At 33.6% G+C, this 15,530-nt stretch overlaps 1 pseudogene across 1 annotated transcript; it reads right to left on the bottom strand.

Annotated features, from left to right (window-relative positions):
• Positions 1–2,765: 2,765 nt before the first annotated feature.
• Positions 2,766–15,220, bottom strand: LOC143587312 (serine/threonine protein phosphatase 2A 55 kDa regulatory subunit B beta isoform-like; annotated as a pseudogene). The gene is made up of 14 exons (XR_013144864.1): positions 15,099–15,220; positions 13,640–13,743; positions 13,021–13,119; positions 12,791–12,910; positions 12,261–12,341; positions 11,246–11,409; positions 10,160–10,277; positions 9,586–9,709; positions 9,380–9,503; positions 5,142–5,210; positions 4,954–5,045; positions 4,341–4,418; positions 3,590–3,657; positions 2,766–2,949 (listed from the first exon to the last, which is right to left on the bottom strand). The product of XR_013144864.1 is annotated as a serine/threonine protein phosphatase 2A 55 kDa regulatory subunit B beta isoform-like (transcript).
• Between the last annotated feature and the right edge of the window lie 310 nt (positions 15,221–15,530).

The following is a 15,530-nucleotide window of genomic DNA, read 5'->3' as shown; positions in this document are numbered from 1 at the left end:
ACAAGAAGAGAATTTTTAATCCACTCGGTCCATCTAACTCTACACTTTCTATGTCTATTTTTTTTATCCACGAAAACGAATTGGTAAGGATAGAATCATAAATGGATTCTTTTCTTCCAGCTTTGCCTAAGAAAACAAATTCATTCCGAGTACACCAAATGACCCACCATGCGAAAAGAATAATTTCATGAATAAAGTGTATCTAGCAAATTCAATATACACGAGACAGAAAAAGATGCAACGAAGTCAAGCCATTTACACATCGCTTCCAAACCCTACTCGCTATCCCACATTCTCCAAATAAATTATCCAAATTCTCCTCCAACTCCAAGCAAAAAGGACAAAGAATTGAAGGAATATCATTACCCTTATTCGCTAAACTAGTCAGAAGAGGAAGCCGACTATGTGAAATATGCCACGTAGTCATTTTGCACGGCGTAAGCAAGATGGACATATAGAGGTGCACAAATCGGTTAACCGGTTAATTTTCTAACCGGTTTTTCTTTTTGTCGGGAAATAACCGGTTAGACCGGTTAATTGGGTCGGGTACTAACCGGTTTTGACAAAATAATAAAAAAAAATCGGTTAGCCGGTCGGGTAAAACCGGTTAAAAACCGACTTTTAATAAAATATTAATTAAAAAATCGGTTAACCGGTTAGTAACCGGTTTTGAAATCAATAATATAAACCGATTACTAACCGGCGGTTAGGATCAGTTAGTAACCGGTTAGGACTTGACCGGTTAGTAACCGGTTAGCTTTTCGGTTAAAAAAAGGTTTCTATGTGCACTTCTATGGACATATACATATCTAAGTCACAAAATCTTAACGAGGCATGCTATATCCTATATGCCACGTGTGTTGTTACTTAAGCGACTAAAGTGACACATGCCACATGTTGCTACTCAAGCAACCAAAATGGCAAGACATCATCTTGGGCCACAAGCAAACCATGAATTTCTTAAAAAATCCATGAATTTTTAAAAAAAATCAAAACTAAAACCGAACCGTTCGAAAATACAGGGTAGGTCATTCTTGGTTATCTTTAAGGTTGTGTCAGAACCTGGTATTAATTTTTAGGCTAAAAGATTTCATCTATAATATAAATGAAGCGCCTAAAATCTTATGTGTCTCTATATGGTTGCTCTATCCTTTTATAGAAGTCACTAGATTGCTTGATTTTTAAATAAAGGTTTTTCATTGATTTAACTTAAATTCATGGGTATGGGTCTTACCAAAACCAGATAGCTCTTAAATAGGTTATAACATCTCATTAAATTAAAAATTAATGTTACCAATTATTTGATATGAAAATCCTATAAAACAGGGATATACTAAAATTTAATATCCAATTTAAAAATAAAAAGATATTATTTATAATTAATAAACAATTTTATAGTAAAAAACATAAGCAGGTCACGGGTCACCAAATCCAAATTGCTTTTAAACAGGTTATAACATATCACTTATTTATGAAACCATTTCATCATCAAACCCTAAGTATATTATTAATTTTCTTACAATAAAGAAAATTAAAATCCAAAAAATAAATATTAAAAAACAAAAAATGTAAAACAACTATTCTCTCAAACTAGCATATTTGCTTTATTTGTAAATGAAGGTGTTTCACGCATTTAACCCGAATTCACAGGTAAAAAGCCTCACCAAACCCAGATAGCTCTTAAATGGGTTATAACATCTCATTATATTAAAAATTAATCTCATAAAATATTTGATATGAAAATCTTATAAAATAGGGATATACTAAAACTTAATATCCTATTTTATTTAAAAAAAAGATATTATTTATAATTAATAAACAATTTTATAATAAAGAAAATAAACGGGTAATGGGTATCACCAAACCCAGATAGCTATTAAACCGGATTATAACATATCATTTATTTATGAAACCATTTTATCATCAAACCTCAAGTATATTAATTATTAATTTTCTTACAATAAATAAAATTAAAATCCAAATATACATATATAAATATTAAAAACAAATAAAGTAAAACAACCTGCGTAATACGGGGGATAAAATCTAGTATGTTATAAACTAAATACATCCCAATATGAACAACGTAATATGTTTAAAGGCATATTATACTGACAACCCAAATTCGCTGACAAAACAAAGACCGAACCCAAAAAAGCTTTTTATATTTTACCCGAACCAAACAAAACCCAAATTCTCTCCCAAAACCAAGACCGAACCGAATATACTTAGCTGGTCTGCTCCAGGGTCGAGTGTCTAGATTACTCTCCTCCACACGAATCATACTAAACCCTAATTTTATTTATAAAGAAATGGAAAGAAAGGTTAAATATCTCAAAACAAAAATTGCATACAGATAAGTACCTTTTCAAATTAAATTATTTCAATGTTGAAGAAACATGGTTCTAACAAAAAATCACAAAACCCTAGAGAAAAAATAATGAAAATTACATAACCATGAGTTGAATGCCAAATAAAGTGCAGTGCTTGACATGTTATAACCCATTCACAGTAGCTAATAATGTGAACAAATATAAGTTTGATCAAACACACAACAATTCAACCAAGTTAACCGGTTATGAATTGGGTATCAAAATTCAAGATCCCAACTAAAAACTAGACCTAATTAACTGACATCAAATCAAATGAGATAATAACAGTACTTCAAGGGTCAAAATCACAAGTCGAAGGTGGATTGGAAAACTGATTTAAAAAAAAGAAAGAAAAAAAGGTTGTTCTATTTTGATATTTTCTGAGTGAAGGGGAAAATATAAAACCGAATGGGATTTTGGCAACCAAAAATTTGTTAAGTTTGAACTTTTCATGCATAATACATGTACAAGCTGTTTGCAGCAGCACAAGCAATCGAGTTTTCGGTAGGGTGCCATGCAAGATGGAGTAACTTTGTTGTGAAATCGAATGAATTCCCATTGGCATCAACCTCTCCACCTGTACATAAAATAAATACAAAATTTTACATAACGATTCTTGGGTTGAATTGAGTCATTTTAGCGCGCATCGATATAAGGTAAGAGTTGGCCCACAAACAAATTTTTGTTCAGATTTTTATTATTATTAAATCTGTTAATTATGCGAACAAGCGCGATATTACAATGATTATCAAATGCTTTCCCAATGTTGTATGCAGCATATTCCAATTTTTTAACATTGTATGAAAGTAACCTTCAAAAAAATCTGCCACGTCATAGTTTTACCTGCTTAGAAGGTTACTTACATACAATGGTCAACGAAATGAGAGATAACATAACATGTAAACAACTCTTTCTATAAATAATTTTCGTGTAAACTTTTTAGTATCATAATAGTAATCAAAATATATGAATACAACAATTTAGGTGGTTCTGCATTCAGCCAAAGTTTATTTTTTTGAAAAAATTGCATAGTTCGATATTTGAACATAACCTGAATAAAATCATTCATATGTAAATGGGTTGAAATTGACACCTCCACAGAAATACTTATACTTTAGGTATGTATTTATTCAATGATGAAATCTATCGTTTGTGATTATAATAATGTTGCAAGGATTTTAGGATTGTAAAAGTCAAAAGGGAAAAAGACGACTAACCTCGTCTAACTGCACGGGTTATGCTGCTTAGAGATCTGGAAGGTCTTGAGGGGGTCTGCACTTGCCTCCTACAAGATGTTTAAAATGGTTTTATGAAGCACATGCTATTGAAAATCAAAGCAAACACATTCATTACTTCTATGAATAGATCGAATTTTGTAACCAAAAATATAATTGATTTTTGGTTTTAGAAAAAGAAAGTTGTATTCACAGATTCTTAAAAGTGTTGTTGAATTATTCAAAAAAAAAAAAAAAGTTCCCCATTTCTTTTAATTGTTTCAAGATGATCAGCACTAAAATAATAAGAACATGTAAAATTCCACACAAAATTATTTGATGTTTTGAAATTCATGATTCTTGGGAATTTTAGAACATATAATTCTGTAGAAATATCATGTCAAATTTGATTTAAAACATAATCAAATATATACTTATGCATTTTTCAATTTCCATAAAAATACTGCCCTCTCAAAAACAATCAACATTTTATGGTCCACCTGTTCAAACTCTTTATTTTGCATTTTCTTCCAATTCTTTCACAAAAGTTCAGCATTACAAACAAGAAAGAAAAAAAGGTTTTAAAACTTTTTGCACAAATTGGTCATTAGTGTTGAACTTCATGTTTCTTTTTGGATATTTGACAATTATAATGTTTTTTTTTAAATAAAAAATTAAGCATGATTTAAGAGAGGTTCATATTCAAACCATTTTACCCGTTTTTCCAGTTTTCCCTAATATATTATTAAAATACCTCATTGGGTTCTTGCTAGCTTCTAGGGTAGTTGCTTCAGTACTGTCCGGATGGCATCCAAACACACGGAATAAGTTGCTGAAATCATATCGATTTAACAAGTAAGCAGAAAGACAAGCATTAGTATCATTAAATAAAAGAAATAAAAAAACTAATAAACACCTCTTTTTTAGTTATAACAGCATTAATACTAGCTATAATAAACAAAAAACTGTAATAATAGAAATATAGTAATATCAATAATAAGGTTTAATACCATAAGAAATCGGCATACTTCTTCATTTTGCAAAAAAAAGGTCCCTCAACCTAACTTTAGTATATTAATTATTAAACAGCTTCGGGGACTTAAATATTCCAAAATTAGATTGAGGGACTTTTGTGGCACAACCCAAATGATGATAATAGTAATAACCATAATAATATTAGTAATAAGACTAACAATAATAAGCTTAAATGTACCTAAAAAACTGAAGTAACTTTTGACGTGTCATTAGATTTAGGTCAAACAAATTAATCACGAGTAATTGGTCAAAGCCAAGTCAGCAAAAGAGTCCTCAAATTTCATGAGAAGTTAGCCAATTGGTTTGTAATTGATAGAAGAGAGTAATTTTACCTGTAAGAACCAGTTGCAACACGTTGACCATCACCACTCAGACAGCACTCAAATTTGTCAAAAATACAATCATTTTCATATAAATCACACAGCTGGAAATAATCAATTTTACCATTATCAGCAATCTCAAGCTAAAAAAAATCAGCAGCAAAATTTTGGTTGTAAAAAAATTACAAAAGGTACTATACCTTGGGCCTTAAATATTCATGGACCTGAAATGTCGAGACTGGACCAGAGTCCATGTTGGTGTCCCATAACTGCGTAATGTGATTAGGGTTTCAGTAAATAACAAATACTCAAACAAGGGCAAGTATTTTAGTAGAATTAACTTTGACCCATTTACTTACAAATGAGTCGAATTAAGTTAATTTTTATCTCAAATGGGTCAAATCAAAGCGTTAAGCTAAAACGGAAACAAATTAAATGGATCAAGCAGGTTAAACAGATTGACATACGTTCACAATTTGTTCTTTTAGTGCATAGTACCTCCTAGATTCATTTTAATCAAAGCATTCGGACTACAGGTATAAATGTATAATATTACTAAAACACAAAATCATTTATATTTTATTTTAAAAATGGACAAAAGTGTCATTGCAGGTCAACTCGACCATCCCCTTTCAACTCATGCTAACCCATTCCAACCAAGCGCGTTACTCGTACTAAGAAAGTGGGATTTGCAAAGAATGAGCAATAATGGGCTTTTAAAGAAAACAATATCATACTTGATAATTTATGATTTAGTTATTGGATTCAGCAAAAACTAAATTGTTAAGTGATCACTAATTAGTTGTTTTCTCCATTCAGCTTGCATCATTAGTGTACTGCTCACACGGTCATCATATACAGGCCCAACTTACATATAGCTATAAATTAAGGAAATAAACTTCAGACTGCTTTTAAGAGACACCCACCATATTAAAAAAATCCTACCGTATTAAATAATCAAATCAAGCATGATAAACTACTAGCTGTAGTAGCTAACTAACAACAATCCTACAGTATTAAAAATTTCAAATTCCAAATCTAATACTTATCTTTATGACAACACATATCAACAAATACCGGTAAAGATCAATGTTTATCCATAAATAAACAAAGATTAATTACAATAACTACCAAACAAGAACATCTCTACCATGTTATTTGAATGGAACCCCACTTCTAAATGTTTTAAATTAGAATGTGTGAGTTGAGAAAGACAGGGATAAAATAACAAAGTGATCAAACGAAACAAATCAAACCAGCTTTGAGACAATTTAGAATGACACAGTGTAGCATGATGAACTATCATGACTAGAACCAATTCAATTAACATACAGGTTGATTGGTTGTGGTTTATCTCAAATGGGCTGACAAAAAAAGCAGCTAAAATGGAATCGGGTTGAAGGTCTCCCGATGTTTATTTTTGAGGCATACAACCTCCTAAATCGACAAATTTTAGAATATTAGTAACAACATTGTTGTTACCACAATAATGCACAGGGGTTACCGCCTTTGGTAGGGGCGATATCTTTACCTCAAACGTTGTGTCCTGCAAATCTGTCCTGTTTTCGAGAACCTGCCCTTGGCAGGGGCAACATATGATAAAGCTTGTGATTTAGACCTTGTTGGGTTCGTAGACCTTGGGCCGTGATCGAGACTGCGAGAAAAAAAAATAGGCGCCTGGGTGAGGGGCAACCGGCCCTAATGTAACGGACCAAATATTTGAAGATCGAGATGCTTAATTTGTGTTGAAACGCTTGGGTTCGTTGGCTCGTCCCGGACTTCAGTGGGCACGGCATCAGCGGGAAAGAAGGCGTACATGCCTAGTCGTGCTTGCATAACGAACGCATCGCTGGTTGCGAGCTGCTGCCGCTCGCCTGATGAGTCCAAGGCAGGACGAAACCAGCAGACCCGGATCATGAGCCGACCGATTGGCTGGCCTTCGGGCGCCACACGGAGTCTGAGTGATAACTCCATGATAAGTGGTATCAGAGCAGGTTGAACCTCGGATACGTGGGAACGTGTACACTCAACCAAAAAGAGCTTAAAAATGTCGAGAATAAGTTAAGCAATGGTGGTGGAGAAGATCGAATGGTCTTTGTACGCCGCGAGTATGGGATCGCAAGCGCCGCCCTAGTCCACTGAAGTGAAGACCACCGTGTTCGTGTTAAAAGTTTTACGGTGTAGCAGAGCCGTAGCCTGTTTTGAAGTCTGCTAACTTGGCGAACGTCGGCGTCACATAATCCGGCGGCATAATTAACCGACACGGCTAACTCACATTTTGGCTGAACTATTGGGCGTCCCATTTATGAAAGTGATACATTCTCAAAACGCATGGCTTCGGCTTGTGAGCTGGTATGGGATAGCGAGCTTGCCCTTCAGACATGCATGGCATAGGGGAAGACCACAACGTCTAAGTCTTGCACGTTGGTATGAGACATGTGCATGCACAAGGACGTGCATGGTTATGGTGGTGGGAGGGTGTCACGGACCAAATATTTGAAGATTGAGATGCTTAATTTTTGTTGAAACGCTTGGGTTTGTTGGCTCGTCCCGGACTTCATTGGGCATGGTCTCAGCAAGAAAGAAGGCGTACATGCCTAGTCGTGCTTGCATGACGAACGCATCGCTGGTTGCGAGCTATTGCCGCTCGCCTGATGAGTCCAAGGCAGGACGAAACCAACAGACCTGGATCATGAGCGGACCGATTGGCTGGCCTTCGGGCGCCACACGGAGTCTGAGGGATAACTCCGTGACACTAAGCCCAGTTCAGTCTGTTTATTTCTTAACCCTGTTAAAACCCTAGACTAGTGACTAGGTCAGTTAGACCGAACCACGTTAATTCTCCGTGTCGTTGATTGCTTGTGTGTTTAAGGTTAACGCTAATTCTATGTGTTGGTTAGCAGGTCTGGTTATGTTAAGATTGGTTTTTCTATTAAAAAGCCTTCTTATAACAAAACAGCAGTTAGGGTGAAGCAATGTTTTCTGGCTAGATGTGCAAGCTTTTTTATGTCTACCACTAGATAGAAACCTAGGGCACTTGAATATAACAATAAAGAGATTAAAGACTAATTTTTATTTACTCTTTGGTTAAATTAAAAATCTTATTATATACTAATTTTATAATAAGCCTTAAGATAATATTTCATTGATTACTTATAAAAGTGAATAAAACGCATTGAATATGTAATCTCTCGTTTGTCATGTCATAATACGGTAATACCTTTACTCAAGTGTCTAGGCTTCTATCTAGTGAGAGACTTTCAAAACTTGCACATCTTGCCAGACAACATTGCTCAGCCCTTAATGCTATTCTTTTTATATATATAAAGAAAAATCTTTTTAATATATAAACCATTCTTAACAAAACCACGACTTGCTAACCAACGTATAGTGATTATAGTCCAAATCAAAAACTTTACTAGAAATCGCCCCTACAAAGGACAGACATATCATATATATATGGGAGTGTAGGACACAAAGTTTTGAGGTGAAGATACCGTTACGCGTGCGGAAACCCCTATTGTGAAAACACTTTACGAAAATATCCCCTTTGGAAGAAAGTTTAGACGCGTGCCCATTTCTAAAAAAAAGCCTTTGTCACAGATATTATCCACAAACAAAAAAAAACATAGCCTTATGATACATATGAGTAATGCAGATTTTAGTTAGCTAAATGCCAATTTTACCTTTTAATGCATTTAAGATACTAATTGACTTGAAAAGATTGCAAAGTTGAAGAATAAGTGTAATTATGGGCAAAATAAGAAAGTAGATAACCATCCATTTAACAAAAGCACAGCATTTTGGGACAAATAAAAATAAAAATTTGGACCGCAATATTGAGATGGACTGAGTGCAAAAATAGACAGAAAAGTGTTTGCAGGTTAACCCAGAGCCCGCCATGTTTTGACCCAGACTAAAATGACATGTTACACAACCCAAATCCGTTTTGATCCTTTACCCAACATGCCCTACACATCTCACAACTATTAGAGCAACCTCACCATATCATGCCACATAAGTTTCACCTTTAAAATGGTGCTAATTACGTATACTCTTTATGGTGTTCACACAGTCTTCATTACCAGATATTATGCAGCAAAAAATATTATGCAGCAAAAAGGCGTTATAAATGCCCTGAAACTTGACCCAAACATATGCAACAAGCTGTTGCTAACAGAAGCCTAAACAGGGACAATCTGTACACAACAGGTAATGTTTATTGACAATTTTACCCTTACATCATAAGAAAAGACTAAGGCTAAAATTGTAAGACTGCAATTGTTTTTTTTTTTTTTTTTTTTGTGTACAAATCACCTCCCTGATCAAATTACAGGATCGGATGCAAAGCAAACACCTTGAGTTCTTGAAAGACTTTCATAATTTAAAAATCATCTACAAATTATATTACACATCAGAGGAAGAAAGCATAACAAACCTTAAGGGTCATATAATCACGACTTAGCAAATATCTTCCATCTTTCCCAAACTTTATATCTGAAATAGAGGCTATTATCTCAGTGAAGAATGATCTTGACCCAGGTGCTTCCTGTTCCTCAAACCTAATATTGTTTTGGCAATTATTAAAAATACTCCATTGCATACCCTTACAAATAAAAGCAGAAAGAATAAAATAACACTTACAATTTAGAATGCTTATCACACAAGGCAGACTGACGCAAGTCAATAAGGCGAATAGATCCTTTTGAACTACTATATGCTAGCGTATGACACTGAGTAGGATGAAACTCCGCTGATGTAATCACCTCTGCAACAAAGAAAGTCAAAGTCAAGGCTTGCTAAGATCTTAATTGGTTGTGAAATAACCCATCTATTTATAGGCCAACCAACTCTGTGTATATAACGTGGGCCGTGGCCTATAAAATAGTTTTTATATATTGGTGGTGTTAATTGAAAAGGTTGAATACAAGGGTGGCTCCAAATACATTGTCCCTTTTATTATTATTTAACTTTATGAAGCTCTCACGAGTTACAAATTTAGCTTTAAGAAAATAAAATGTGTTTCCAAACAGTAGAAAAAAATCGCTAATATTATTTAACTGAAGATGATAATCGCTAACTTGGTCATTTCCGGACCCAAAGTGTGTGTTTCCAAACAGTAGAAAAAAAATCCATAATAACTGAATCAGCACAAAGAAGATAAGGGTTACCTACTCTATATAACTGTAAATCTGACAATTATAAAAAATACTCTTACCAGTTAGGTCTTCCATGTTAGCAGGCTTGACATCCACAATGTTGAAACTTTGGTTGCTAATTTCCAAATTCCAAAGGTTTATCCGAAGATCATCAGCAGATATAAATTTTCACCATCACTAAGGCAAAAAAGAGAGAGAAAGAGGGGGAGGGGTGTTCAGTAGATGATCAAGGAATCAAATCCATGCAAAAGATAACTGTCAAAATGAATAACTGCTTTATCATTGCATCTGTATGACTGAAATATTACTGTTTTCAGTATTGCAATAATCAGTTCCTTTTAAAGTGTTTGACAAAAGTACGCTGCTTCTGATTGTTCGAGCATCTCGGGCAAAGCAGTCAGTTTCATAACAGCTGCAAGAAAACTGATTATCTATAACTCAACTAAAGTTAACTACATTTTGAAGCCCAAATTGAAAAAAAATTCATTATGTTAACAAAGAACTCCTTTTTCACAAAGTTGTCCTTGATCATTTCATCTACTTAATTTCATGCTCTATCAGATTTGCAAGTTCTTTTAAGTGTTTGAATAAACACATCCTGCTTCTTAATTGTCTGGTCAGCTACGATGAAACTGATTATCTATGAGTTTAACAAAATGGCCTATACTTTGAAACCTAACTTGATATACTTTTTAACCCCTATTTAACCAAATGTCGCTTTTTTTTCACAAATATATCCTTTATGACCATTTTATCTAATAATTTCTTGAGCTACCAAACTTAACAGTCCTTTTAAGTGTTAAGAAAATCATATTCTGATGTTAGATAATCAGTTTCATAACAACAAATATGATTATCTCAATGTCAAATAAAAGTACCAATAGTTCAAAATTATTAAACTCTGGTTAGTGAATATCATATGATCACTTTAAAAACACACGTCCCACCACACAATCGGCTAGTGTTTCTTGACCATATTATCAGATTAACTATAAAACTCATTATTTGCATAAGAAGATAGCAGATTAACATTGTTCTAGGTACGTGATATTCAAGGGTCAAACATAGGAATTAGAATAGACATTTATTAAAGCCATAATGACTGATAAAAAAAACTTGCAAAACTGAAGAGTGAGGACCCAAACCTGTTATTCGAGATGGAATTGATATGATAGTCATGTGCATGAGCATATACTCTTCTACATGTTGCAACAAGGCTGGTTTCGTTGCTAGTTACCTACAATTTTTAACTTTTGGGTGTTAAATATTAGAGAAAAATTAAAATAATGTAGAAATAACAATGTCATCTGTAAACCTTCTTGTAAAATGTTAGTTTAAACGAGCAACGGTGCTTCTATGCACATGATAAGATGGATAAAATTACTATATAAGTGGAGTTTTCTCATATAAGAATCAATTTGTAAGATCACTGGAAACAATATTTATGTCATTTTAAGAGCGAAAGCAAACACTCCAAATTTTTTTAGTAAAAAAACACATAATTGAATAATACATTTTAGAATTGGTCACAATGGATCATGACCTAATCATGAAGATTGTTAACAATCCTCATACTCAAATTACCATGAGTGAGACTCAATACAAGCAGCAAGATGAGTTGGTCAGGTGATTTGGTCAAAATGGGTCAACTCTTCAACAAACACTTTCTGTTCCTATTCTTTTAGGAAACATGTATATGGAGGACACCCATCCTATGTGCATAACCTATTTTATAGACCACCCCAAGTAAGTATCAAGCATCTTTTATACCAAAATATGGCCAAAAACATGCCTAATAAGAAAAATGCCCTGAAATACTTTGAATAAACAATCATACCGTAGTGTTCAGGTATCCATAAGCAACAATTGAAAAAAAATCCTAAATGTGTTTGCCATTTTGCAATATTGCAGCAGTGGGTGGCCTATAAAATAGTTTACATACAGGTTCTAGTACAACATATATCTTGAACAATGACCTCCACAATTAAACACATAATTTATAGGTTCGAGTCAAAATGGGTCGTGTGAATTCAAAAACACTTTTTGTTCTTAGTGATTGTTAATGTGTTAAACATGATTGGTATTACAATATTATATTGTTGCCATACTGATATTCGAATGACTTTCAACCCGTTTGACCCATTTATTTTTTAGTTAAATCTTGTAGCTCAACCCATTTCCAGCCGGTTTAGAAGGCTCCATGCTTACGTCAGCAATTTTCTTAATCTTCTTCTCTTGAACCTGTGTAAGTAAAAATTCACATTTAAGCCGCAAATTTGTTCCTTACTCACCAAATTTTCATTTGTATTCATAAACTGTTAGATGAGTGGCCATTGTAAAAATGAAGTGAATCCAAATACAACTGTGAAGACAAGTATAAAAAAAGGGTTTTTGCAAATCATCAGTTTCATGCTAAATCATTCATTCATTATAATAAAAACAATAAATCATAACCCAAGGTGGTTATGTTTAAGTTATTGTACTTTAATTACTAAATACCACCCTTAAACATAAGCATAGCCCTATGGGAAATGTTTATCACATTCACCAATATGCTATTGAGTTATCAAAATTACTGTAACATATTAACGTTTTGGGAAAATTTAGGGGTCACTTTACAAGTTGAAAAGTAAATACACATGAGTCTACTACCAAAACGAATGCAAGTAATATATAAGTTATAGTGCTACCTTCCAGTATTTAATGGTTTTATCATTAGTAGACAGAAGAAAGAGGGCACCATTGGCTGTTTGGCACCATCTGATTTTGTTGATTTTCTCCTCAATCTCTAAACTCTTTAAATAATCAAACTAAAAGCAAAATGGAAATGAATAAGTAGAACCATAGGGGATAGTGCAAGCTAATTGAGAAGAACAACTAAAACTAATTAAAGGTAAAAAACAAAATAAAATGTAAAAACCTCAGGTTCATGGCTCTGAAACTCGGTTTTGTAGCGAAATTCTGGATGCCTACTATTTGAATAATCAGTCTTCTCTAAATCCCTTCTATTTCCACCATGCTACACAACCAATCATTGGAACTTGTAAGTAGCAAGATAGACTTAAGAAAGTAGAAAACAACACAAAAAAGACTAAATAACACACATGCTCCCTATGGTAAGGCCATATTTTGGATTTGGTCCTAGCTTATGAGATATTATTAATTTGTTACAACCTTTAGCAAAATTGTAATGCATTAGGTCCCTACACCAACTGACGTTAAAATTAGTAGTTAAACTGACGTGAACGGTGAATCAACCCTTTCTCTTTTAATTAAAAATAATGCACTTAAACTGATGTAAAATGATCATTTCGCATCAGTTTAACAACCACTTTGACTCAGTTAGTGTTAGGGACTAAATGCACTACAAAGTTGCAAAAGGCTGAGACCTAATCCGTAATTCTCAAAAATTAGGACTAAATCCAAAATATGAGCATACCACCGGAAACATTCATGTAATTTAATCATAATAAATGAGCAGACCACCCAAAAAAGTATCTCAGCAAAATACGGTAAAAATAATTTCTGGCATAACCAACCTCCTTTTTATCAGTCCTCTCAAATAATACTACCCTGCCCCCACGATCACCAGTAGCAAGATGATCACCACTTTTATCGAACTCAATTGCTGATATGATATCAACTGCAGAAAGTACAAATCCAACATTGCATCATTTCATAATGCAAAATAAGTGAAATAATGCTGTATAATTAAGCTTTATACAAATAGCTATGCTAAGTGGCCAAGTTAGCTTGCATTGTCATTATCAAGTACAAAAACAAAGAAGCTAGAGGCAAAAGGATGAAAGACACAGGTGCTTTACTACAGTCACAACAATCTAAAATAGAACAAGTATATACAAAACCTTTTAACTAGCCTTTACAAAAAAAAAAGATTCTATATAAAAGAAACAAAGAAAAGCAATGGCAGTTACGCTGTAAAGACACAAAGTTCTATATAATCTTTGCATTTAAGAATACTGTAAATGAACACTTCAACAAATCACCAATAAGGTAAATAATCAACGTTAATATCATGTGAATAACAATTAAAGCCCACAACAGAAACATCAGGTAACAGCAAACTTCTTCCGGTGCCTATATACTGTGATCATCAATACATTATAATAACACTTTTGGATGCTATTGTTAGCATCATTGTTTTGCAATATCATAATGAAATAAGCACCGATACCCAAGGCTCAGTGTAAATGTAGGTAACAAAAGACAAGTCATATATTGATTATAGATGAATCACACGTCTGGTGGGGTCAATTCTTTCTTTTCACGTGTGGCAAAGCCGCAAAAACGTGTCAATGATTAATAGGACAGCTCACGTGAAGAGTATGTTACAACTGAAATCCTTGAGCAATATAACAAGAACTAAATTCTAGGTCTAAACTTTAAAAATACGTGTAATAATCAATAAAAAAAAGTCATCACACAGATGTGGAACTCCAACAAGCACTAAATGACTAAATTATATGCAACCAAACCTAATAGTTTCTTCATAACTAGTGTAAACATTAACAATATCCTTAAGCATACCATACACCTACTCTCCAGACGATTATATTACAAGCAATACAACGTTATTGATTTGATTCGCAGTAGTAGATCAAACTCATCAAAGCACAAGCTCAAATTCATCACTGTTGCTTTTATCCAGGTAGAACATCATTACATAAACAATTATATTATAAGCAATAGAATATTATTGATTTAATTCACAGTAATAGATGAAAGCACAAGCTCAAATTCATCACTGTAGCTTTTATCCAATCATTACAAAATCATATCAAGTCCCACTGTCTACAGAACCCTAGCCCAATCATTTCCAGACTCTCCTACAACTCAACGACAAACCGATCCGCATAATAATCAAAATCTCATTCAATCAAACCCTAACCAATACAAATCCATAGATCCCTAGGTTTAATTAAATAATATAATAATAACAATAACAATAACAATAACAATATTAATTAGCTAGTTTACCTTCCTGTACTTCTTCACCGGCGGTTCGTTCACCGAACACCTGCGAGAATTTCCACTCGAGCGGAGGTGGTGCAACACCTCCGCCATCGCCACCGGTCATTTCAAATTGTTATTTAAACGAAGGATAAATGAATGAAGGAATCAAGTGAATGAAGCAAATCAACAACGGATCGTTGAATCAATTGCTAATTCTAATAGATCCTCATTTAATTCCATCAGCAAATGAAAATAATAATAGATAAAAGTGGAGGTTTCAGATTCAATTATTATCGATTAGCGAGCATCTAAATCGTAATCATCATCAACAACAATCGGTTCGTTCATTAGGAGATTGAGATTTTATTATTTTTCTCTCTCTCTTCTCTTGTTTACAACACACTTTCTCTCTCTAAAATTTGGGGAAGGAAGGAAGGAAGGAGATATTCGGAAAAT

The sequence above is a fragment of the Bidens hawaiensis genome, unplaced genomic scaffold (genome assembly GCF_021521415.1).
Source record: "Bidens hawaiensis isolate Kalapana, Puna unplaced genomic scaffold, B.hawaiensis_p1.1 tig00035450_1, whole genome shotgun sequence".
NCBI lineage: Eukaryota > Viridiplantae > Streptophyta > Magnoliopsida > Asterales > Asteraceae > Bidens > Bidens hawaiensis.
The sequence above is the reverse complement of the archived record's forward strand: the minus strand, read 5'-3'. Positions and strand labels throughout refer to the sequence as shown.